General features: G+C 50.5%; 1 protein-coding gene across 15 annotated transcripts in view; it reads left to right on the top strand.

Annotated features, from left to right (window-relative positions):
• PCBP3 (poly(rC) binding protein 3) overlaps window positions 1-23,654 on the top strand; it is a 245,679-nt gene that overhangs the window by 66,660 nt on the left and 155,365 nt on the right. For all 15 annotated transcript variants that reach the window (XM_072738943.1, XM_072738937.1, XM_072738940.1 and 12 more), the window contains exon 2: window positions 12,427-12,462. The gene's annotated coding sequence lies outside the window, so the exon portion shown is untranslated. The remainder of the gene's footprint in view (window positions 1-12,426; window positions 12,463-23,654) is intronic.

Raw genomic sequence — 23,654 nt, 5'->3', positions numbered from 1 at the left:
GAGGGAGAAGCAGGCTCCATGCAGGGAGCCCGACGTGGGACTCGATCCCAGGTCTCCAGGGTCAGGCCCTGGGCTGAAGTCAGGTGCTCAACCACTGAGCCACCTGGGCTGCCTGGGAAAGTTTATAATATGGAGTTTTGGCACAGAATCACAGAGATCAGACTGTCACATGTCACTTGGTGTCTCAGACCGCACAGAGAAGGGGACCTGGGGGCTCTTCATCCTTGTGTGTCAGGGGCTCTGAAATTCTCCGGCCCTTTGGCTGAAAATTCTGCTCTTAAGAATTCATCTTCAGGAAGCAATCCTGGAGGATGTTCATTGCAGTATTAGTTTAAATAATTAACCAGTGGAAGCAGCCTAAAGGGCCAATAACAGAGGTTTAGTAAATCAGTTACTGTTTTTCTCAACACAGAGAATATTAGGCAGCAGTTAGCAGTTATAGGAATGACTTATGGTGTGAAAAAATGCACTCAGCATATGAAGTCAAAATACACATAAAAACAGTATCTATCACATGAAATATTGGGGTGTGTGTGTGTATGTGTGTGTGTATGTATGTGTGTATTTTAAAGTCCTCAATGAGATAAAAACCAAAGGCTTATGGTATCTGCTTCTGAGATCTGGAACCACTGACGGTATCTATGTTCACACATTTCTGAATTTTTGAAGTTTTGGTAAATGAACAAATATCACTTTTATAATTAGAGGAGAAACAATGTATATATATATATACATTTTAAAGATTTTTAAAAACTTTATTCATGAGAGATACAGAGAGAGGGAGAGGGAGAGACCCAGACAGAGGGAGAAGCAGGCTCCGTGCAGGGAGCCTGATGTGGGACTCGATCCCGGGACTCCAGGATCACGCCCTGGGCTGAAGGCAGGTGCTAAACCACTGAGCCACCCAGGGATCCCTATATTTTTTTTAATCGAGAAGAACTATATGAAAATTAGTCTGATCTCTGAGATGCAGAAGCATTTTCTAAGCATAAAAGCAATGCAGGTAATTTCAAATAGTAGATATGTTCTATTTTTATGGACAAATTTCTTTAGGTATCAATAAACCTTAAAAGGCTAAAAACAAGCTGTTATATGAACATTTTCTACAGATATTATGGACACAGGTAGATTGTTCTGAAAGCATATATAATCATCTCATTTTGCTTAAAAAATAATAGAGGGGATGCCTCGATGGCTCAGTCAGTTAAGTGTCTGATTCTTGGTTTTGGCTCCGGTCGTGATCTCAGGGTAGTGAGATCGAGCCTCGTGTCAAGCTCTGTGCTCATCGTGGAGTCAGCTTGGGATTCTCTCTCCCTCCCCCTCTGCCCCTCCTGCTCGTGCTCTCTCAAATCAATAAATCTCTTTTAAAAATTAAAATATATGTAGGTAAATGATAAAAAAAAAACTTCTAGAAGAAAACAGAAGTTTACTGCTGTTGGTGTTTTCATCTGGGAGTTGCAGGTGCTTTTGAATATATTTCTTGGACTTTTCTGTACCTTCCAAACTTTTTGTACAAAGAGCAGGCAGGTGTTTTGCCGTCACAGGATGATGCACACTTGTTGTGATAAAGACAGAGTCTGTGCGCAAGGCAGGAGACCGACGCGGGGGCCTTCCCCTGCTTGGCAGCTTCTCTCGTCGGGGGGTTCCAGGGCACAGGTGTACAGAACTCACCCACTATCACTGATCGAAACCCTTGAATTTGGGCAGTTGTCCAGAAAGTCTAGTAGATGCATTTTAGGCCGCTTCAGTACCTGGTGAGAGCGCAGACGGATCTCCTGTGTCTGAGTCTGGTAGGGAGAGTGACCCCCTCAGAAAGCCGAGGAGGGGAAAAAATAACGGAGTTTTTTAATTTAATAAGTCCATTGTGCTGAGGTTGAAAGAAAAATCCTTTTATATATGATTGCAAGTTCATAGTGAATAAAGCTCCATAGTGTAATAAAAAGTATTGCAATATGGGTGTACCTGTTTGTACTCATGCGCGTGCTGTATGATGTACTAAATGGGAAAATGAAACATAGAATACCCCATCCCCAGATGAGGTGGGTGCTGTGAGCACAGGCCTGATCTACGCGGTGGAAGCACATCATCACTGGTGTGTGGCTGGATGAAAGGGCCCAGGGAGTGGGGTGGGCCCGCCATACAGGGGCCCCTTGGCCTGACCACGTCACCTCCGTGCATTGACCTCTAGATGCTATTTTTTGAGGTGGAGGAGTAGAGAAGCTCGGCCCCCTGGCTACCTCCCCCTCTCTTCTCCTGAGACCATCACCAAGAGTATAATTATTTAGAAAGGGTAATTGCATTGGTAGCTTCTGTGATGGGAATGAAGCTGAATCATCCTTGCCCGTCCTCCCCCTACAGAAGCTCTTTTAAACCCTAGTTACCCCTGACTCTCGTTGGCAGAACTCGAAGTTCGTTCTCCTGCAGGGGGTGGGTTAATGAGACAGTCTGTCCCCCCAGATCTAGAGAAATTTGGAGTCAAGGCTGTCTCCCTCCTGAAGTCAGAGCTTTACTGCGGCCCCGTGGATAAAAAAATGGCATTTGCTCATTTTTCCTTTATTGAGAACCATCAAAGTGCGAAGTCCCATTTAGCAAAAATAGGACCTCTGAGCAGAGTCCCAGGAGCGGCATTTCCAGGTGTGTCCTGCTGTAGAGCCGCCGGCCTTACCGCAGGTCACTGTTAAGTGGCCTTTGGAAGCGGTGGCCTAAAACGTTCCATGTGGTGGCCCACAGCCGCTGCGCCCATTCTGCTGCTCTCCGCTCGCTCATCCTCCTCTGATGGGGGATCCCTAGAAGCCAGCTCCATGTTGGAAGGAGAAGGGGAGCCTATGGGGTCCCAGTGCAGTGGGGCAGCAAGGACTCTCCCTGCCTTCACAGCCATGGGCTGGGCCGTTGCATAACATGAATATGAAAACTCTGATGTAGGGCAGCCCCGGGGGGCTCAGCGGTTTAGTGCCACCTTCGGCCCAGGGTGTGATCCTGGGGTCCCGGGATCGAGTCCCATGTCAGGCTCCCTGCGTGGAGCCTGCTTCTCCCTCTGCCTGTGTCTCTGCCTTTCTCTCTGTGTCTCATGAATAAATAAATAAAATCATAAAAAAAAAAACCTGATGTAAAATATCAGCAGTGTCCGTGTGAGTATGAGGATGACAAGGGGTGTCAGATACATGGACTTGTGTGGGTGGCCATGGGTGAGGAAAAAGGCACATGTCAGGGGGCCCTGGGGTTGGCATGGGGGCCTCTGTGGGATCCCGAAGAGCATCCTCCATCCCTGAGTTATCGGCTGAGTGACTTCAGGCTATGAGCACGGAGGCTGCTGTGGGAGGACCACCTTCAGGAAGGGAGGGCTTCTAGGCAGAAGCTCTGGTTGGAATACGAAGATCCTATAAAAGTCCTCTGCACCTAACGGTAGGAGAGCTACAAACAGTAGCTCGAATAAGAACAGTACTAGTATTTGCATTTATGGCTAAGTCTGCAAAAAAGGAATAGAATTTTGCTTGTTCATTTTGTCTCCTTTCTAGTCAGTGCTTTTATTTTATTTTTATTTCTATTTTTTAAAGGTTTTATTTATTTATTCATGATAGAGAGAGAGAGAGGCAGAGAGACAGAGACACAGGCAGAGGGAGAAGCAGGCCCCATGCAGGGTGCCTGATGCGGGTTTCGATCCTGGGACTCCAGGATCACACCCTGGGCCAAAGGCAGGTGCTAAACCTCTGAGCCACCCGGGGATCCCCTAGTCAGTGCCTTTAAAATGTGTCTCTGATGCTAGAATTCCGTTGTGACTGTGTGTGGTTACGTTTGGGGCGCTGGGGTGTCCTGTTCCACCGGGGGCTGGAGGGGAAACCTGCGCCCTGGGCTGTGGCTCGCGTGGCCCAGGCGTGCTGGCAGCCGTGCGCGCTCGGAGCAGATGACGGCCTCGGATCGGACACGCTCTGATTCCGGGTTTTCCCTCGTTCATTGAATTGCAAGGTTCTCGGGCTTATCTCGTCCCCCGCCCCCCGTCCAGGAAGCGGAATCTTAATCTTATTCTGCTCTTTTGAAGAAGAGAGAGGATGGCCCCAGACCAGAGGCCGCGTCCTCAGCCTGCGGCACACGTAAAGCGCGGCCTGTTGTGCCTTGGAGCCTCGCCTCCGTGTGCGGCCCGCGCGGCGCAGTGCCCGTCTGTGCCCGTCTGTGCCCGTCTGTCCTTCCGTCTGCTCGCACGTGCGCCTGACTGCCCGGCGCTCAGGGCCCTGCTTCCCCCCGGTGCCCTGCCCGGAGCTCGGTCCCTGCCGCCGTGGGTCCCTGCCGGTGGGGGAGAGCCAAGAATCAAGGGGATTCGGTTAGCAGTGCGCTGGCGCCCGGCGGGGGGACGGGCAGGAAGCCTGGCGAGGAGTTGGGGAGCAGCCGCCGGGCGGCCCAGGAGGCCGTGCAGAGGAGGTGGTGGTCACGTGTGGGAGAGCAGCCTGGGGGGCCAGTGGGAGGTGGGGACTGTCAGCCCCAGGTGGGCGGAAATGTGCTTTGGAGAAAAGCGGCGGCTCCCTGCCTGCCCTCCGAGGAGCCGCGGGGTCACTCCCCAGCACGAGGCGTCTCTGAAGCTCCCGGGTCTGCTGGGGAGGCCACAGCCTGCAGATGGAGAGCGTGGTGGGTGCCAGGGCTGGGCCGGCCCGACGGTCTGGCTGGGGGCCGGGTCAGGGAGGCTGGCGCAGAGGACCGGGGCGACTCCGGGAGGCCTCGGGGTGGTCGGGGATCGCCCTTGGCCTCCAGTCTAGATGCCCTAGTGGCTTGCTCAGGTGGCCAGTTGGTGCAGCAGCGCAGGGGAGAGGGCAGGGCGCGGAGGTGGGTTCAGGAACCCCGTGGGGAACGTGTGTCTGGCCGTGGAGTGCGGGGCGCACCTGGAGGACGGAGCGTACAGTCGGGAGGAGCAGAGCTGCCCCAGCCCAACCCCGGGAGCAGAGGCCGTGGTGCCCGCCCCGGGCTCCCCGAGGGCTCCCCGAGGGCTCCGGGCTTCTCCGGCCAGCGCCCCCGGAGCACTGCATCCCACGGGGCTGCCCGTCCCCGTCTAGCAGGCGGGGCAGCCCCTCTTGACGTCGTGGAGGCTCGTCTCTTAAACTTCCTGTCCCGTGGCTCTCAGGAATCGGGGACCCACGTCTCTAGGTGGCCTGCACGCTCCACCCGGGCCGCGGCTGGCTGGCCTGCAGGGCACCCTCTCCTCTCCGCCAGCCCGGCCGTCCGCATGTCCACTCCGGCCACGTATTTGATCAAATATTTAATGAGCCCACTTGAAAAATGATGCTGTTTGCTTTCTTATTAAATGTTAGAGCTCCGTGTGTTCTGGACAGCCCTTCGGGCACTGTTCTCCTGTTCAGCCACCTCACTTGTCGTTTTTTGTTTTTTGTTTTTCACTTGTTTTTTTTTTTTTTTTTAAACATTTTTTTTAATCTTTATTTATTTATGATAGTCACAGAGAGAGAGAAAGAGGCAGAGACATAGGCAGAGGGAGAAGCAGGCTCCATGCACCGGGAGCCCGATGTGGGATTCGATCCCGGGTCTCCAGGATCGCGCCCTGGGCCAAAGGCAGGCTCCAAACCGCTGCGCCACCCAGGGATCCCAGATTTTTAAGTTCTAATAACATCCAGTTTATCCATTTGTTTTCCTTTATACATCATGTCTTCTGTATCGCTTGAAAATTCTCTGTCAAACCAGAGGTCTGTAAGATTTTCTCTTCTTCTTTCTTTCAGAAGTCTTACAGTTTCAGCGATTACACTTAAGTCTGTGATCTATCTTGAATAATTTTATATAGATGGGAAGAAAATGTCAAGACCCTTTTTTTCTTTTTTTTCTTTTTTCTTTTTTTGGTATATGGTATCTAGTTGTTTCAGCAGCTGTTACTAAAAATATTATCCTTTCCCCATTCAATCACCCCGGAACCTTGGTCAGAAACCATTTGTCTTACGTACGTGTGTGTGTTTTCAAGGGTACCTGGGATTCATTTTAATCAGGAAAGGTAAGTAAGGCAGACACGGACGTGACTGCCAGGAAGGAGGAAGTCTGTGCTCACAGGTGCCGAGGAAGAGGAGGCGAGGGGAGAATGTGGGCGTGAGTTTTATCGTGGTTTCCGTGGGAGGAGCAGGCGAGGCAGGGGCAGCAGGGGCAGCAGGTGCAGCAGGCTTCAGTTTGGCTAGTTTGAACAATTTTAGGCAGCCCTAGGGCCTAGGAGCCGTCCCGGGCTGTCTGGTCCCTGGCCCTGGGGTGCTGAGGGCACCGGGACCGCGGCCCAGAGCGTGAGAGCCCCACGGAGGAGGCGGTGGAGGGTGCGGGTTCTGGATTGGTTGCCTTGCCCCTGGGGTGAGTTGTTCATCCTCCCTGGAACTGGCTAACTCTAGGAGGACAGTCCCTCCAGGGTCAGTAAGGCCCAGATGTCGTCTAAAGCATGAGAACACAGAAAATTAAAAACAGGCGCTTAACAAAGCGTGGACTATTTCTGGACGATGCTGTTCCTTTTGATCAAATCTCTCTTTATCGCTGTAGCTTTATAATAGATTTTGAAATAAGGCCTTATAAGTTCTCCTGCTTTGTTCCCTCTCCCCAAAGTTGTTTAGGCTGTTTTATTCCCTTCATATTTCCACATACACTTTTCGATCCACTTAGCCTGTTCTGGTTTTGATGGAGATGGCCCTGAATTGGTGGATCACCTTGGTGCGACTGACATCCCGATGAATGGAAGCACGAAGAGGCGGATCCTTAGCTTCTCCGTTCCTGCTCTTGGGCTTGCCTCCATCTCACACCCTTTGTGTGACGTTAGCCCTGCTCTCTAGCTGGTGCTCCCCGGTCAGGCGCAGAAGTGCTCCTACAACCTGGGTTTGCGGACTTTCTCATGAGCGATACTGAATTTCGTTAAATGCTTTTTCTGCGTCTATGGAAACAATCATATGGTTTTCCTTTTCGAGTCTGTTTATATGGCCCATCCCAATAACTCAGTTATATTGATTTTTTTTAAGGGAAGCCCGGGTGGCTCAGCGGTTTGGCGCCGCCTTCCGCCCAGGTCGTGATCCTGGAGCCCCGGGATCGAGTCCCACGTCGGGCTCCCTGCATGGAGCCTGCTTCTCCCTCTGCCTGTGTCTCTGCCTCTCTCTCTCTCTCTCTCTGTCTCTCATGAATAAATAAATAAAAAGCTTAAAAAAAATCAGACCAACTGCATTTCTGGGTTGAAATCCGCTTTGTTGTAATTATTTTTTTATATTACATGGTTTGATATGCTAGAATTTAAGAACTTTTGCAACTACATTTATGAGGAATAATGATATGTTTACTTTTAGCGTATTTTTCTGTTTTTTTGGTATCAAGTTAATATACCTGCCTCACTGAATGGGTTGCGAAGTGTTCATTTGTATTAAATTTGGGGGATGAGTTAGTAAGGAATTTGTCTGATTTTTTTTCCTTGATTAGTTCATAGAATTCACCACTGAAGCCCTCTTTTTTGGTGGGAAGGTTTTTAACTTGAGTTCAATTTCTTGAATCCATGTAGGGTTATCTATAACCTTCTTGAGTGAGTTTGGATAGCTTGATTCTTCTAAGAATTCCATCTGTGTTATTAAATTTATTAACATGCAATAGGTCCTCACATTCCCTTATTGCATTCTGTTTTATTTATTGATTTATTGGTGTAAATTTCACATAACATGCAATTAATCATTTTAAAGTATACGATTCAGGGATCCCCGGGTGGCGCAGTGGTTTGGCGCCTGCCTTTGGCCCAGGGCGCGATCCTGGAGACCTGGGATCGAATCCCACGTCGGGCTCCCGGTGCATGGAGCCTGCTTCTCTCTCTGCCTCTCTGTCTCTCTGTCTCTCTCTGTGACTATCATAAATAAATAAAAATTAAAAAAAAAATAAAGTATACGATTCAGTGGCATTCAGTACATTCACAGTGTCCTACAACCACCACCCAGTTTCAGACTTTTTTCATCACCCAGATAAATGAGTATCCGTTTGTCTGGATGATTAAGTAATTACTTCCCATTTCCTCTTTCCCCATGCCCTGGACACCACGAATCTGCTTTCAATCTCTGTAGATTGACCTATTCTGGCTATTTCTTATAAATGGAATCATATGCAGTATACGACCGTTTGTGTCTGGCTTCTTTCATTTAGTGTCACGTTTTCAAGGTTCATCTGAGTTGTAGTGTGGATCAGTACTTCCTTCCTTTTTTTTTTTTTCTTTAATGCCTGTGGAATATTCCATTGTGTATGGATATATTCCAGTTTGGTTATCAATTCATCCACTGATGGACACTTAAGTTGTTTCCATATTTTGGCTATTTTAGAATAATGAGGCTATGAACAAATATCTGTTTGAATCTCTGTTTTTAGCTCTTTTGGATGTACAATGTGATGTGAAATCGCCGAGTCATGGTAATTCTGTGTTTACGTTTCTGAGGAATTGGCAGGCTTTTCCACAGAGGCTGCACAGCGTGTCACTAACACCAGTGACTCGCCAAGGTGCCTGTTTCTCCACGTTCTTAACCAACACATGTTATTTTCTGCTGCTTTGATTACAGCCATCCTGGTCGATGTGAAATGGTTCCACATGGTGGTTTTTAACTTCATTGTCTTTTTAGTGGCCTTTGTATCGGTAGTATTCTGTTCATCATTATTGGGACTGGTCATCTGTGTCTTCACCCTTTTTTCCTGATGAGTATGGCTGGATGTTTATCAATATTATTGATCTTCTCAAAGAACCAATCTCTTATTTCATTAATTCTGTGTTTTATTTTTCAATTAATGGTTAGTCGACATACAGTGATACCCTCGTTTCAGATATACAACATAATGATTCAACAATTCTCTATTTTATTTTTCTTAATTGCTTTTCAGCTCATTTCTTAATTCCTTTTCTTCTGTTTACTTTGGACTTAATATGCTCTCTCTTTTTCTAATTTTGAGATAGTAGAACCTTAGCTTATTGACTTCAGAACTTTCTTTCTTCCTAATCTAGGGATTTAGTGCTATAAATTTTCCTCGTGGTGGGACACCTGGGTGGCTCAGCGGTTGAGCGCCTGCCTTTGGCTCGGCGCGATCCTGGAGTCCCGGGATCGAGTCCCACATCGGGCTCCCTGCAGGGAGCCTGCTTCTCCCTCTGCCTGGGTCTCTGCCCCTCTCTCTCTCTGTGTCTCTCAGGAATAAATAAATAAAATCTTTAAAAAAATTTTTTTTCCCCTCATGGTACTGCTTTTTCTGCATCCCACACATTTTGATATGTTGTGTTTTCATTTTTATTCAGTTAAGACTACTTTATAGTTTCTACTCCCGATTTCTTCTTTCTCATGTATTACTTGTAAGTGTGCTATTTTCTGTAACTGGTTTCTAATTGAACTCCCTGTGGTCAGTGAACACACTACTTCCGATTTTAATCTTTTACGTTTATTAAGACTTTTAAAAATGGCTCAGAATATGGTCTTTGAAAATATTCCATGATCACTGAAAATAAGGTATGTCGTGTTGTTACTGTGTAGAGTGTGAACGTCAATTAGGTTGTGTTGGATGGTTAGTGTTGCTGAGTCTCGTATACCCTTTACTGATCTTCTGTTTAGTTGTTTGACCCTTCATTATTTTTTTTTAAATTTTTTTTAATTTATTTATGATAGTCACAGAGAGATAGAGAGAGAGGCAGAGACACAGGCAGAGGGAGAAGCAGGCTCCATGCACCGGGAGCCCGACGTGGGATTCGATCCCGGGTCTCCAGGATCGCGCCCTGGGCCAAAGGCAGGCGCCAAACCGCTGCGCCACCCAGGGATCCCCTTGACCCTTCATTATTATGTAATGTCCCTTTTTTACTTCTGATAGTATTCTTTGCTTTGCCCAGACCCAGTTTTTCTGGTGTTAATATAGCCATTTCATCTTTTTTTTTTTTATTAGGGCTAGCGTGGTACATCTTTTCCAATGTGTTTCTTTCAACCTATTTGTATGTTTGTATTTAAAGTGGGTTTCTTATAAGTAAAGTATATAATGGACTGCTGGTTTTTTAAATCTACTCTTAAGATCTCTGAATTTTCATTAGAGTGTTTACATCATTCGTATTTAATGTGATTATTGATATGATTTTGTTTAAATCTATCATTTTGCCATAGTTTTTTCTTATTTGTCCTATTTGTTACTAGTCCTCTTTTTCTGCCTTATATTGGGCTGTGTACTTTTAATGATCAATTCTAGCACCTTTACTAGCTTAGTAGTGATATCTCTTTAAGAGGTTGCCTGAGATTCATTGTATATATCTGTGTCAAGTAATATTAGTATATATATTATGCTACATATAATCAAGTATATATCTGTTTTCAAGTAATATTATACTCATTCACTTAGAATATAAAATCTGATGACAGTATACTTCTGTCTCACTTCTCCTGGCCTTTATGTTATTATCCCCAAGCCATTTACTTCTATATTTTATAAACTCCAAGCTCATTGTTAATATTTTTGCTTTAAATAGTCTATTATGTTTTAAAACAGTCTTAAAATTAAGAAAAAGGCTTTTATATTTATTCATTGAATTTTGTTTCCAGTACTTTTTACTTCTTTTTTGTGGATCTGGATTTCCTTTTGATATCATTTTCCTCTTGTGTGATAGACTTAGCTTAATATTATTTGTAGTTCAAGTGTGTTGGTGATGAATTATTTTAGCTTTTGTTTGTTGGAAAAAGTCTTTATTTTGCCTTTGGTTTTTTTTTTCTTTTTTTTGCCTTTGTATTTGAAAGTTATTTTCACTATGTATGGTATTTCGACCCCAGTCACTTTAGAGATGTCATTCTGCTGGTTTCTGACTTGCATTGTTTCTGAGACCTCTGTCCACCATATCTGTGTCCCTCTGTACATAATGTTTCTTTTTTGTCTGGCTGGTTTTGTTCATTTGTTTTTTTAAGATTTATTTGAGAGAGAGAGAGAGATGGTGAGGGGACGGCATGAGCAAGGGCAGAGGGAGGGGGGAAGCAGATGGCCTGCTGAGCAAGGGAGCCCAACTCTGGCTCCATCCCAGGACCCTGGGATCATGACCTGAGCTGAAGGCAGTCGTGCAACCTACTGAGAGCCACCCAAGTGCCCCTGTCTGGCTGTTTTTAAGATTTTTCTCTAGGTGAGCTGGTTATGATGTACCTTGGTTTAATTTCCTTCATGTTTTCTTCTCTTGGGAATTGTTGACCTTCTTGGATCTATGGGTTCATAATTTTCATCGAATTTCAAACTTTCTTTTGCCATTATTTCTTGAAGTTTATTTTTGTCCCATCCTGTCCTCCCCTCGGGTCTTCAGTTACATTATGTTTATGTAATGTGTGTGTGCGTGTGCGTATCCACTTCTGTTTCTGCTCTTCTGTGGGGGGAGCCTTTCTTTATGTTTAATTTGAGATGCTTTCTGTCTGCTCAGCTTGTTTTGTCTGCACATTGACTAATCTTTCTTCTTGCAGAGTCTAAAGTATTGTTGGCTCCATCAAGTATATTTTCCATTTCAGATACTTGACTTGATTTTTTTTAATGCTTTTCATGTCTCTCCTTAGCATGTTGTGCTTTCCTCTATCTTCTTGAATATAAACAGTGTCTTTCTAACAGCTATTTTAAAGACTTTGTGTACTAATTATTTCTTTGCATACTTTCTGGATCTATTTCTTAGTGATCAACTATTCTTATGAGATATATTTCTTTTTTTAAAAAAAGATTTTATTTATTTATTTACTTATTTATTCATGAGAAACAGGCAGAGAGACATAGGTAGAGGGAGAAGCAGACTCCTTGGGGAGCCCGATGCAGGAATCGATCCCCAGACCCTGGGATCGCTACCCAAGCCCAAGTGGTATAGTCTATGCAGTCAGGAGGGAGGCATCACATTTGTTTCCTCCCCTCAGGATCATCTTGTGCTGCCTGTTGTCCTATGTCTCAAAACCCTGTCTCACGTCTTTTGTCTGTGTTTTAACAGTTTGTAGCTGTAGAGTCTATCTGGTCTGTCTTCTGTCTTGGTTAGAAGTGGACGGACGTCCTGTGTTAGGGGTTTCTGGTCTTCCTCCGGTCTTCAGTCCTCACTGTACACTGGCCTTGAGCTGCTCGTAGGAGCCTTTGGCGGTGCCGTTTCCCTAAACATTAAGTCTTTGCACAGGCAGGGTGCCTTGTCCTGTTGTCCAGGTGACACGTGCTTCAGACTTGGAGCTGAGACCAAGTGGTGCACTAGGGGTCCCACCTACACCCCCGTATCTTAAGTTCTGAACTCAATTTAGAATCTAACCTCTTCTGTGGAAACTTTTCCCTCTGGGAAACTTCCTTTGAGCTCCTAAATAACTGATTTATGAGTATATTTTTTAAATAAATCCCTTTGGTTTGATACAATTTGGTGTCTAAGGTGGTAGATTTTTCTTTGGTTTATTTTCTATGTATGATTTCCAATTATAATTATTCTTTTTAACTCATTTACAGGGTTATCTACAGAGAGAGATCTTCACATGGTTCCATGTAAGTAGTGCTTCTTCTAATGCTTTTATAGAGATTGTGGCTTTAAACTGAGTGATTCTTTCTACGTCAGTTGCACATGAAGCCGTGTGTCGCGCTGCCTCTGCTTGTGGCCTGGTTTCACATCACGCAAGGGACCTGTGATTTGCATGATTTTTTTTCTGACTTTTGTAGAACCAAGATATTAAAAGAAGCCATTTTCTCCTTTTCTCTTAGACTTTTTTCTCCAACTTAACCTGACCAAACTGTCCAGCAGGGGGCGGGGCCTGAGGGCCGATTGTCAGTATAGGTCGCTGGACATGTGCCTTAGTCCCACATTTCACCAGTGCACACCAACCTGGCAGTGACAAATGTGTACTGTGGCCATGGTGGGGGGTTCAGGCTGTGTGGACACCTGTATGTGGCCTTGACTCCAGTGTTACAGAAACTACCTTGAAATGATTCCTTTTAAATCCTTAACATGTCTTTTCCTAAAGCTTATAAATGTTGTTTTCTAAGTTTTCAGCCAGAAACTTGTTTTTTAGCATTTTTTTGCATGGAATACTAATGTAGTCATGATAGCCCTTAATGTTTCTGAAGTGCTTGATTTGTGCCAGCTTTGCCGGTTTGGATTCTTCCCATCTAATTCCTCACTCCGTCCTCACAGTGTCCTGTGAGGTAGGTACCATTGCTCTGCTCACTTTCCAAGGCTCAGTGACTTGGCACCACTGTGTGGTCAGTGGTGAGATGAGGAATTGAGCCTAGGCCTCTGATCTCACGAGCTTGAGTCTCTTCACAACAGTAGGAGAAGCAGGAACGGCCTTGTTGATGAGACAGGGGCTCTGCATTCAGTGTCTGCCCCTCCTGATGGTCTTGATGGCAGCCCCAAGGGGCCACCCTGGCATCCTGAGCTCAGCTGATCCTGGTCAGAGAGCAGTACAGTCATAGCCCAGCACGCTTCCGGAGCTTGTGGCCTGCAGCAGGGGCTGTGACTGAATCAGCAGCTCCCTCAGAGAGACAGTGCCGGCGGTGAGGAGTCGGGAGCAGGTGTGCAAAGGCATCTAGGGCTGGAGGGTAACCAGAGTCCTGACTGATGTTAGGAGAGGAAAGAGGATGGGACACCTGGGGGGCTCAGCGGTTGAGTATCTGCCTTTGGCTCAGGGCATGATCCCGGGATCTGGGATCGAGTCCCACGTTGGGCTCCTTGCAGGAAGCCTGCTTCTCCCTCTGCCTGGGTCTCTGCCTCTCTGTCTCTCTCTCTACCCCACCCATGTCTCTGATGAATAAATAAATAAAATATTTTTCTAAAGATTTATTTATTTATTAATAAGAGACAGAGAGAGAGGCAGAGACCCAGGCAGAGGGAGAAGCAGGCTCCATGTAGGGAGCCTGACTCAGGACTCGATCCTGGGTCTCTGGGATCACGCCCTGGGCCGAAGGCGGTGCTAAACCGCTGAGCCACCTGGGCTGCCCAAATAAATAAAATCTTAAAAAAAAAAAAAAAAAAGAAGAGGAAAGTTCTTCATTAACAAATTGCATGAACAAAGGCCTTGTTTGTTCTTTCATTCATTCAGCAAATATTTACGAAGTGCCTGTGATATGCCAGGCACTCTTCTGAAATCCCAGCTTCCTTTGGCTCATACCCATGTGAGGCTTACAAAACCTAAATATACTAAATAAACACCTCACAATGTGTCAGGTGGGGATGCTTGCTGTGGAGGAGGTTCGGGAGGATCAGGTGTGGGAGCGCTGGCTGCAGTTGCAATAGGCCTACCCTGACTAGGGGTGTCTGTTTGGAGCCTACAGGAGGGGCAGGAGCGAGCCCTGTGGATCCTGGAGCAAATCCTTCCAGGCCAGGGGTCCATGAGCCCTCGTGCTCCCAGAGCATTGCAGGACTAGTATGGCTGGAGCGGAGTGAGTGAGGGCGCAGGTGCAGGAGATGAGGTCACAGGGCAACAGGCTGCACATCAGGGGCCTGGAGGGTTGTCCTGAGGCCAGTTCTCACTCTGCAGGGCACCGGGGTCCAGGGTGGGAGCGGGGAACCCGGTAGTCTTTATTCTCTCAGTGTCGGGTTGTTAAACTAAAGCTGTTATACTACTTGCTTCTTAGAGGACAGCCAAATCCCCACTGGCTTGGGACCAACTTTGTAATTGTGCAAATCTGGATCTAATTTTCACAGACATCCCGAGGGGAGGGCCTCTGGAATTCAGGCATATAAACAACGCCTTGTATGTGTTGGGCCTCTTTCCCCCTAGGTTTGCTGTTGTCCAAATATCTCCTCCTGGCAAATGGGGAACCTGGCCAGCAGTTCTGGAAGTAAGCAAGCATGCTTGGGTGGCACGGGCTGGCCCAGAGTGGCCCACCCTGTGTGCACAGCTCGTGTGCACGGCACCTCGGGCTCCCGGGAGGGAAGGCCCCACGGCCACGCTGAGAGGCAGGGATCAGCAGCACACTTGGCTGCCCAGGTCCCCGCGGCCACCCTGAGAGGCAGGGATCGGCAGCACCACTTGGCTGCCCAGGCTGTGATTCCAGAGGGCTGCAGCACCGGTCTGGGAATTCCCTGAGGCTTGGTTACGCAAAGGCAGGGAGCTCGGAGGGCACCCACGGCCTCTTCTGCCGGCGAGGAGGGGGCTGTCAGGAGCCCCGAGCTGGTCGGAGCAGAGGCGGCTGACTCCGGGCGGTCCTAGCCCAGTCCTGCTGGGCCTTCCCGTGGGCCTTCCCGTGGGCCTTCCCGTGGGCCTTCCCGTGGGCCTTCCACAAGCCAGCATGGGGCTCATCTGCCTGGAGGCTTCCCAGGGGAAGTGGCAGCTTCGCAGAGACTTGGTTTTCCATTTGCACATCTCCGAGAACTTTCCACACTTCCCGAGAGGGAGGCGAAGGGCAGTCTTCCGTGATAAGGCCGCTTCTGTGCGATGGCTGCGCTGCCACGGCCGGGACCCCGACGTCCCACTTGTCTTCCGGAGGAGACAGGGCCCCGCAGCCGCTCGTTGGCAGAACCGCTCCCCCGTCCGGCACTGCGCCTTCGGCCACGCGAGGATCAGGACGTGAGGGGCCGTGGTAACAGACCGTCGAGTTCGCTATTGCCCGCGAGGTCTCTCCGTGATACCGACTTGGTTGTGCCGTGCGGGGTTTCCTGCATCGCCTCAAGGCAGCGCCAGTTCTCACCGTGGAGTTGGTGGACTCGGCTCGCGAGGAGGAGCCTTCAGTTTCGCCCGTTCAGATCCAGCTCCGGCCGCGCCCTCCTCCCCGCGTGGCCGTGTCCGTGTCCGTGTCCGCGGCGCCCCGGGCCTGCCCTGGCTCCCAGTGGGCTCGCTCTGATGGGGCAGGGCTCTGTAGGTCCGGCCTCTCTTCCTCAGGTTCCTTTTTTTTTTTTTTAATTTTATTTATTTATTCATGAGAGACAGAGAGAGACGGAGGCAGAGACCCAGGCGGAGGGGACGCAGGCTCCTGCAGGGAGCCCGACGCGGGACTCGATCCCGGGACCCGGGGTCACGCCCTGGGCCGGAGGCAGATGCTCCACCGCTGAGCCCCCGGCGGCCCCCTCCTCAGGCGCCTCATAACCGGAGCCCAGGCTCAGCTGCCGCCTGCCGCCCGCCGCCCGCTCGGAGGTCGGGGAGGGAAGAGGCGCTGCCCGCCTCGCCCCGAAAGCCGCCCCGCGAGGCCGCCCCTCCTCCGGCCGAGGCCGCCTGCGGGGCCTGAGGTCTCCCACCTCAAAATGACAAAGCTCCTCCCTTGATCTGCAGCCAGAAGGGGCAGATGAGTTCACAGCGACCTCTGCTGCTGCTCGAGAGCCCGAGTGACAGGTGAGATGTCTTTAAAAGGCAGAGGCCACCAGGACGGAAGCGGGTGACAGGACTGGGAGCTCAGAAGCAGACGGACACGGGGCCAGCAGCCCGCGAACAGGAGGCGGGGAGCCCGGGCGCGCGTGGACCGCGCTGCCGAGGACCCCAAGTCCCGGGAGGGACACGGCCGTGGGCCTCCGAAAACGAGCGGGCGGTAAAGATGGGGCTGAAGTAGGAAAGTGGGGGAGCCTGGCAGGAATACCCCGGCCCCAAGCCTGAGGGCCCCGCCGGCCACCGGCTGAAGCCCTGACCCCGTGGCCTCCTGTCCTAGGCCCCGAGGCCGGTGGAGGGGACTGCTCTAGGGGACAGCGGGGCTGCGGGGCAGCGTGAACCTGCCTCTGCCCTGGTGGCCCCCAGGACGCTGGGACCGTGCAGCAGAGGGACCAGAAGCCAGCGGCTGCTCAGCTGTGGCCTGCCGGGCTGCAGGGACCAGGAGGTGACTCATCCCTGGCCCAGGGTCGGGAGGCAGGTTAGCGACGAGAACGCAGGACACTAGGCGCACGCGGGCCCCAGAAGGGAGGGTGTGCGGTGTGAGGGGCGCACAAGGGCCGGAGCCTCTGGAGGAGAGGGACCGCCCTTGGGCAGGGGGAGGGGGCCGCGGGGTGGGGCGGGGAGGCTCATGTTTTCCAGGAGGAAGGAATAGAAGGGACCGAGGACCGTAGTCATTAAACTCTGGAGATAAAGACCAAAGAGGGAAAGAACCCAGAGGGGAAGATGCCAGTGGGACCGAGGCCCCAGAGGTGGGGTGCGGGGGGCACCCTTGACTGTAAACTCTGGGGATTTCTTTGACTTTTAAAACTGTGCATTTTTAATTTTGTTAAAAATAAAAATTAAAACATTGTATGACAAATACGGTTTTACCAAAAAAAAGAAAAAAAATTAGGAAAGCTGCTCCCCCACCCGCAGCCGTCTCTGCTCCTGCCTGGGCCCAGCTCCATCGCCGGGCCATCTGGTGCTCCCCAGCGGGGCTCCATCCTCCCCACTTGGCCAGCTTGCGAGGCCTCTACTTCCCTGAATGCAGTAAAAAGCCTTTCTCCCCTGGGAGCTTGCGCCCTGCAGCTTCCGTCGAGGGACCCCCTCTCGTGACGTGCCCTTTCCCAGGCTCTCAGACCCCGTGCCGCCTGGTCCCTGTGTTTGTCGTGCGTCATCACCTCCGCCGCCCTCTGTGCTAAGCCTTCCCTGATGGTGCTCCAGGCCCTGGCACCGCAGGCCGCTGCTCACGCTTGGTCTCTTTCCTCCCAAACTTCGCCTCGGGGTGAAGAGACATCTGGGCCCTGCTTTTAGACTGAATGCTGTGCTGCAAAGTGTCCCACGTTACCTGGCTAGAGACATGATCTTCAAAAAGTTTCTAGGGTTTCCACCTGCGAGATGGACAGCGGACCCTTGCTGACCTCCCTCCCACACAGTCGAAAATCCGTGTATGGCTTTGACCCGTCCTACACTTACCTGCCAACAGCCCACTGTTGACTGGAAGCCCTGCTCACACGTGAACTGCCCGCGGGCACGTGACTTTACGTGAGGGACTGTTCTTACTGGGAGGTCAGCTGGAGAGAAGAAAACGTTACTAAGAAAATCATAACAAAATACATTCACGGCCCTGCGTGGTGTGTACCGCGGAAGAACCGGTCCAAGTGGGACCCGTGTAGCAGCTCAGACCCGTGTTCAAGGAAAGTGTCAACTGCGGGTATTTTTTATTACGTCATCCCCTTTTTGTTTAATATATTTGGGTTTTCTTTTTTTTTTTTAATATTTTATTTATTTATTCATGAGAATACGCAGAGAGGGGCAGAGACCCAGGCAGAGGGAGAAGCAGGCTCCCCGCGGGGGAGCCCGACGCGAGACTCGATCCCGGGTCTCCAGGATCACGCCCTGGGTGAAGGCGGCGCTAAACTGCTGAGCCCCCCCCACCCCCTGGGCCGCCCTATTTGGGTTTTCTTCACGTCTGTCACTCACATCGGTAGTAGTGGGGTGAGCATCCCTGTGCGTGAATCTGCTTTTCCTCTTCCCGAGGGGGGATTGCGTCATTTGTCCGCGTGGAAACCTCCATCGCAGGAGACGTGGGCTTCAGCAGTGACGCGTGAGGCCAGTTGAGCCCCGCTGTGGGGGTCCCAGCTGCGCCGCGTCCCTGAGAGCAGAGGAGGCGCACAGTGTGCGGCGCTCAGCGCTGGCCGGGTGGGCCGGTGGGCCGGGTGGGCGCGTTCCTCGGGGAAGCTCCCTGCCCCACGGAGGGCGTCCTGCAGCTGTTCCCCGCGGGGCCATCCCCTCGCTCTCGGGCATTCGGGTTTGGGGCAGTCTTCCATTTGGAAAATCCCCTTCCTGTTCTTAAATGTGGGCGGTGACTTAAAGTTTTCTTTTCTTTTCTTTTCTTTTCTTTTCTTTTCTTTTCTTTTCTTTTCTTTTCTTTTCTTTTCTTTTCATTTCTTTTCTTTTCTTTTTCTTTTCTTTTCTTTTCTTTTTTTTGACTTAAATTTTTCTGCTTTTATTTTTTGCATTGACTTGTGTAAATCCACTGGGGATTTAACTTAATGCATGTTATTAGGTGAACATATATATTTTTTTCTTAACAAGTATTGAAAATACATCCTACTGAGAAATACTTCATTTTCCCAATGCTTTGTGCTGCTACTTTGGTCCTGTAAATTTATCTTCGATGAAAATACTGCGTATGTGAGTGTCTTCCTTTGCAGTCTCTAACTGATCCGTTCTGGTGCTGGTACAGCGGTTTCAGTTATTCTAGTTTTATGGTGTATTTATCTGATAACCCCATCACTTAAAAATTTGGACTGTTCCTGGCTGTTCACTTTCTAGATGGACTTTAGAATGACTTTCAAGTTAAAAAAATTAATCATGGGATCCCTGGGTGGTGCAGCGGTTTAGCGCCTGTCTTTGGCCCAGGGCGTGATCCTGGAGACCCGGGATCAAATCCCACGTCGGGCTCCTGGTGCATGGAGCCTGCTTCTCTCTCTGCCTCTCTCTCTGTGTCTCTCATGAATAAATAAATAAAATCTTAAAAAAATTTTGAATTGAAAACAGTTGCCTTTTTTTATCACTGTTCACTGTCTACAGGGAAGATAGTCTATTTTGCCATTTCTTCTGAGCCTTCAGTTGCTCGTCTGTAGCTTTCTCGCTGTAGGTTTTCTCTTCTGAACCCTTTTCCAACTTATCCGCGTGATCTGGTTATTGTAATTGGGGTTTTTCTCCTTACCCTTCTCTCATGTTGAATAGTGTGCAGGAAACCGCAGCCTGCACGTGTTTGGGCGCGGCGTCTGTTAACGTGCTTTTTAGCTGTAATAGGTTTCTCCGCCGAACTTTTTGCCTTCCCCCCGGCTTGACCCGAATGCTTCCACCGGGAAGTGTGCTTGCCGCGGCTGCCTGGCCCGTGTCCTCCAGCACGTTCCACAGGTTCCCTCCGGGTGCTCTTCTGTCAAGTTGTTTTTCACAATCAAAAGTGAAAGTTTGCATGTTAGTAAACCTGTTCGCTGCTGCTGTTAAGATAGTCCCGTGGTTTTCCCCTTTCATTTCTTTTTTTTTTCTTTTTTTTAAAGATTTTATTTATTTATGAGAGAGAGAGACAGGTTCTTTTTTTTAATTTTTTTTTTTTTTTTTATTTATGATAGTCACAGAGAGAGAGGCAGAGACACAGGCAGAGGGAGAAGCAGGCTCCATGCACCGGGAGCCCGACGTGGGACTCGATCCCGGGTCTCCAGGATCGCGCCCTGGGCCAAAGGCAGGCACCAAACCGCTGCGCCACCCAGGGATCCCCTCCCCTTTCATTTCTTACCGTAGAGAATTCCGCTGATGAAATTCCAAGTGTTGATTCTTGGTAGGTCACGCCGATACCTGTTCATACTCTTCCAGTTATAATACCCTTGCAGAATTTTATTTGGGCTAGAATAAGGGTCACTAGTAGGATTAGGTGTGGAGTTAGGGTTGACCCCGGGGTTGGGGTTAGTGTGGGCCAGAGTTACCGTAAAGGGTTAATAGTTGGGCTCACACTAGGGTGACACTGCTCTAGAAATTTCCTTTTTTCTTCTAATTTCTGATTTTTAGGGGTCTCATGTAAATGATATTGTGCCTCCGTATGACATGGGAAACTTCCCCTATTTTTCTGTCCTCTATTTAAATAATTTTTTATTTTCTATTTAGAGAAGTAGACATCGTAGGTCTGGTATTTGATAGACGACTCTATCAAAGCCTCCAAGCCCAGAGCGTGTTTTGGAGCCGAGACCGTTTCTCTTGTGTGTATGCACAGGTTCTTCCTTAGGAAGCGGCCTCCGTGGGTGCGCCCAGGCCCAGGCGTGCATGCACCTGTGCCAAGGCCCTGTCATCGTGGCCTTCTTTGTATCTGCTGTTGCCTTTTCTTCATTTCTGACACTTTTTTTTCAGCTCTTCAGTCAGATCTGTCAAGCCGGCTTTCGTTTCTTACTTAGCTGTTTTTAATTTTTTAATATCTTTGAGTCATGCTGATCATTTGTAATTTTGTTTGCAATTTAATTTCTCACTTTAATGATGTTTCATCTTTCTTGTTTTTCGAATGCTGCTTTCGTACCTTTACCTTGTTTTCTGATGAATGCATCTCGGGGCTCAGGTTTCTTCCAAGAGACTTTGAACTCCACCCCACTGGTTTCCATATGACCCGTAGTCATTCAGATGCTTGTCATTTACGTGCGTCGTTCTAACGTTTTCTGGGTGATTCCTCCCACTGTTCTTCGGTTGTTAACTTGCTACTTTTTTTTTTTTCATTTTTTTATTTTTTAAAGATTCTATTTATTCATGAGACACACACACACACACACACACACACACACACACACACACACACACAGAGGCAGAGACCCAGGCAGAGGGAGAAGCAGGCTCCATGCAGGGAGCCCGACGCGGGACTCGATCCCGGGTCTCCAGGATCACGCCCTGGGCCGAAGGCAGGTGCTCAACCCCTGAGCCACCCGGGCGTCCCAACTTGCTACTTTTAAAGCTTCACACTTAGAGAGTCAGCCTCTCTGAGTCAGTGAGGGTGGGCACAGGGGACGGGAGCCGGTGGGTGCAGGGTTGCCACATGGGAGCAGTGACCAGAGCTTGGCCGGGGCCTCACACGGGGGGACACGTGGCAAGTCACAGGGGTGTGGCGGTGGGAGCCCACAGAAGCTGGGAGAGCGCTACTGAGCGGCCAGGGAGACGGCGACCGCATGCAATGACAAGAGGCCTGGGGTTTGGGGCAGGTTAATATCCATGTTGGACCATAGTGACACATGCCCGGGGGCTTTGGGGTCCTCGCTCAGAGCTGAGGGGAGGCGGAGGGGAGGCTGCGGGCTGCTGTGCCCGTGCCCCAAGCAGCAGTGTCCTCGGGGCTGGAGCAAGGGCAGATGAAGCTGGCGACGTCCGGTCTGTCTGTGGAGTGGTCCCTGGTGGGTGGGCCGGCCCCGCCGAGGCCATCCCACCCCGGGCTCCAGGAGGCCTGCCGTTCTCCGCGCGGTGTGCCTGCCTCTGCTGTCAGGACCTCCAGCTGGAACGAATGCACGTGTGTCGGGCGTGTTCTCGAGGGAAGGAAGGGCGATGACCGCACTTTCAGGATGAGGCCGACCTGATCCGGGTACGCAGGACCTCGTACACGGGTAGTGTTTATGCAGGGCCCTGGCGCGGTGGCCCCTGCTGCAGCAGAGGCTGGGCCGCGCTGTCCCCTCCCGGGTAGTCCTGTGCTCAGTCACGAGTGTGGTCACACAGGAGGGGGACAGATTTGAGGGAGCAGCCAGCTGTCAGCCACCGGCAAGGATGAGAACTGAGATCCGGGGGTCACCCGTAGCAGAGCTGGGGGGGGGTCCTAGCAGAGGGGGCTGCTTGTTTAAAAGGTGTCTGTGTAGCCCACATGCTATTAGTTCTAGGAGGGAGCTAGACCTGGGGGTGCTTCCCATACGCGCGTGGAGAGGGCACTGCCCAGGGGCCCACTGCCCACGCCCAGGACCCAGTGCATGCAGGGCGGGGGCAGGGAGGGCAGGGACAGCACCGTGGAGCGGGTGCTCCTTGGGGAAGCTACATCACATCCTTTCGGAGAAAGATGAGCGGTGGCCTAGTGCCAGTGGCTGCGGGGGCCTCCAGCGAGCCTTCCCGTCCTGCGGTCTATTTAAGGTGGGCATGGGACACCTTGCCGAGGGGGGTCTGTGCCACAATGATGCTTGAGCTGCCCCACTAGGCCCGCAAAGGCCTCCAGGCGCCTGGTTCCCTGCTGTGCCCTCCGCTTGGCTTTCCTCTCTGATTCGGTCCAGTGGGTTTTATTCTCTGCCTCTTTCCTCCCGTGGGGACGTTGGAGAGTGCTGTCCTGCCCGAGGTTCAGATGCACTGCAGCCGGCAGGAAGGGGCCGATCGTTTTTCACAAGATGACTCATTCATTCCTCCCCCTTTGCCACGCTGCCAGGCTGTCTGGCGGCCCCGCGTGCAGAGACAGTGATGGATCTGGAGTGCTGCTGTCGCTGGTCCGTGGTGACCGGGGACGGCATGTGGGGGCGGAGGACGAGTCACCTCTAGGTATACATTTAGACACTGGGAGCCAGCCTTTCCGGACGCTCCCTTTATAAACGTGCCCTCCGTTCAGTACAGACATGAGACCTTCCCTGTCCTTTAGCCAGGATGGGTTAGGTGCACCCAGGTGGGCTGTGCCTCACCTTCCCCTCTGGCTAAGGGCGGCCTGATGTTTCCCACCCGGGGGAGTGTCGGGCTCTGTCACGGGGCCCAGCCTGCTTCTACTTCTCTGGTCGAACACGCTCATTCTGCTGGTTTCAAGCCTCATTTTTTCTTTCTCTGCAACTCCGTGGCACTCACAGTTGCACCATTGGATTTCATGCATGCTTCCCGCTTGCATCACGGGGAGGCCACCCCGTTTTCGGATGTGAAGGGTAACCAGCGATCCCTGCCCATGACGCTGAGCTCCCAGCGTGGGCCTCTGCCTTTTCTAAGTGCTCTCTCGCCCCGTTTCACGCACACCGTAACCCCACAGCGTGGTTCACCCGGGAACTGAGTCAGGGTGCTTCACGGCAGGCTGCTGAGGGGCCTGGTCTCACCAGCACGGCCTCCACATGCACCGTCTTTGCAGAGCCTGGGCCACAGGCCAGACCTCGCGGGGCTGGCGGCAGCTGGGGCACAGCTGCCACCAGAGCACAGCCGTGCACTGTCCTCATCACCCCTCATATCAGTATGGCAGGACAGGGGCGGAAGTCATGGGAGGAGAACTTTCCGGTAGGAGCCCACCTGGCCTGGTGGAGTCAGCCCACCTGGGGATCTGGGGACTGCATTCTCCTTCCAGCCCCCCCCAGATCACCCGATGACCTTGGCTGGGTCACTGACCCTGTCTGCGCTGCTTCTGCTTACCTGTTCCTGCCTGGC

Source organism: Vulpes vulpes, chromosome 15, assembly GCF_048418805.1.
Source record: "Vulpes vulpes isolate BD-2025 chromosome 15, VulVul3, whole genome shotgun sequence".
NCBI classification, from domain to species: domain Eukaryota; kingdom Metazoa; phylum Chordata; class Mammalia; order Carnivora; family Canidae; genus Vulpes; species Vulpes vulpes.
The sequence above is the reverse complement of the archived record's forward strand: the minus strand, read 5'-3'. Positions and strand labels throughout refer to the sequence as shown.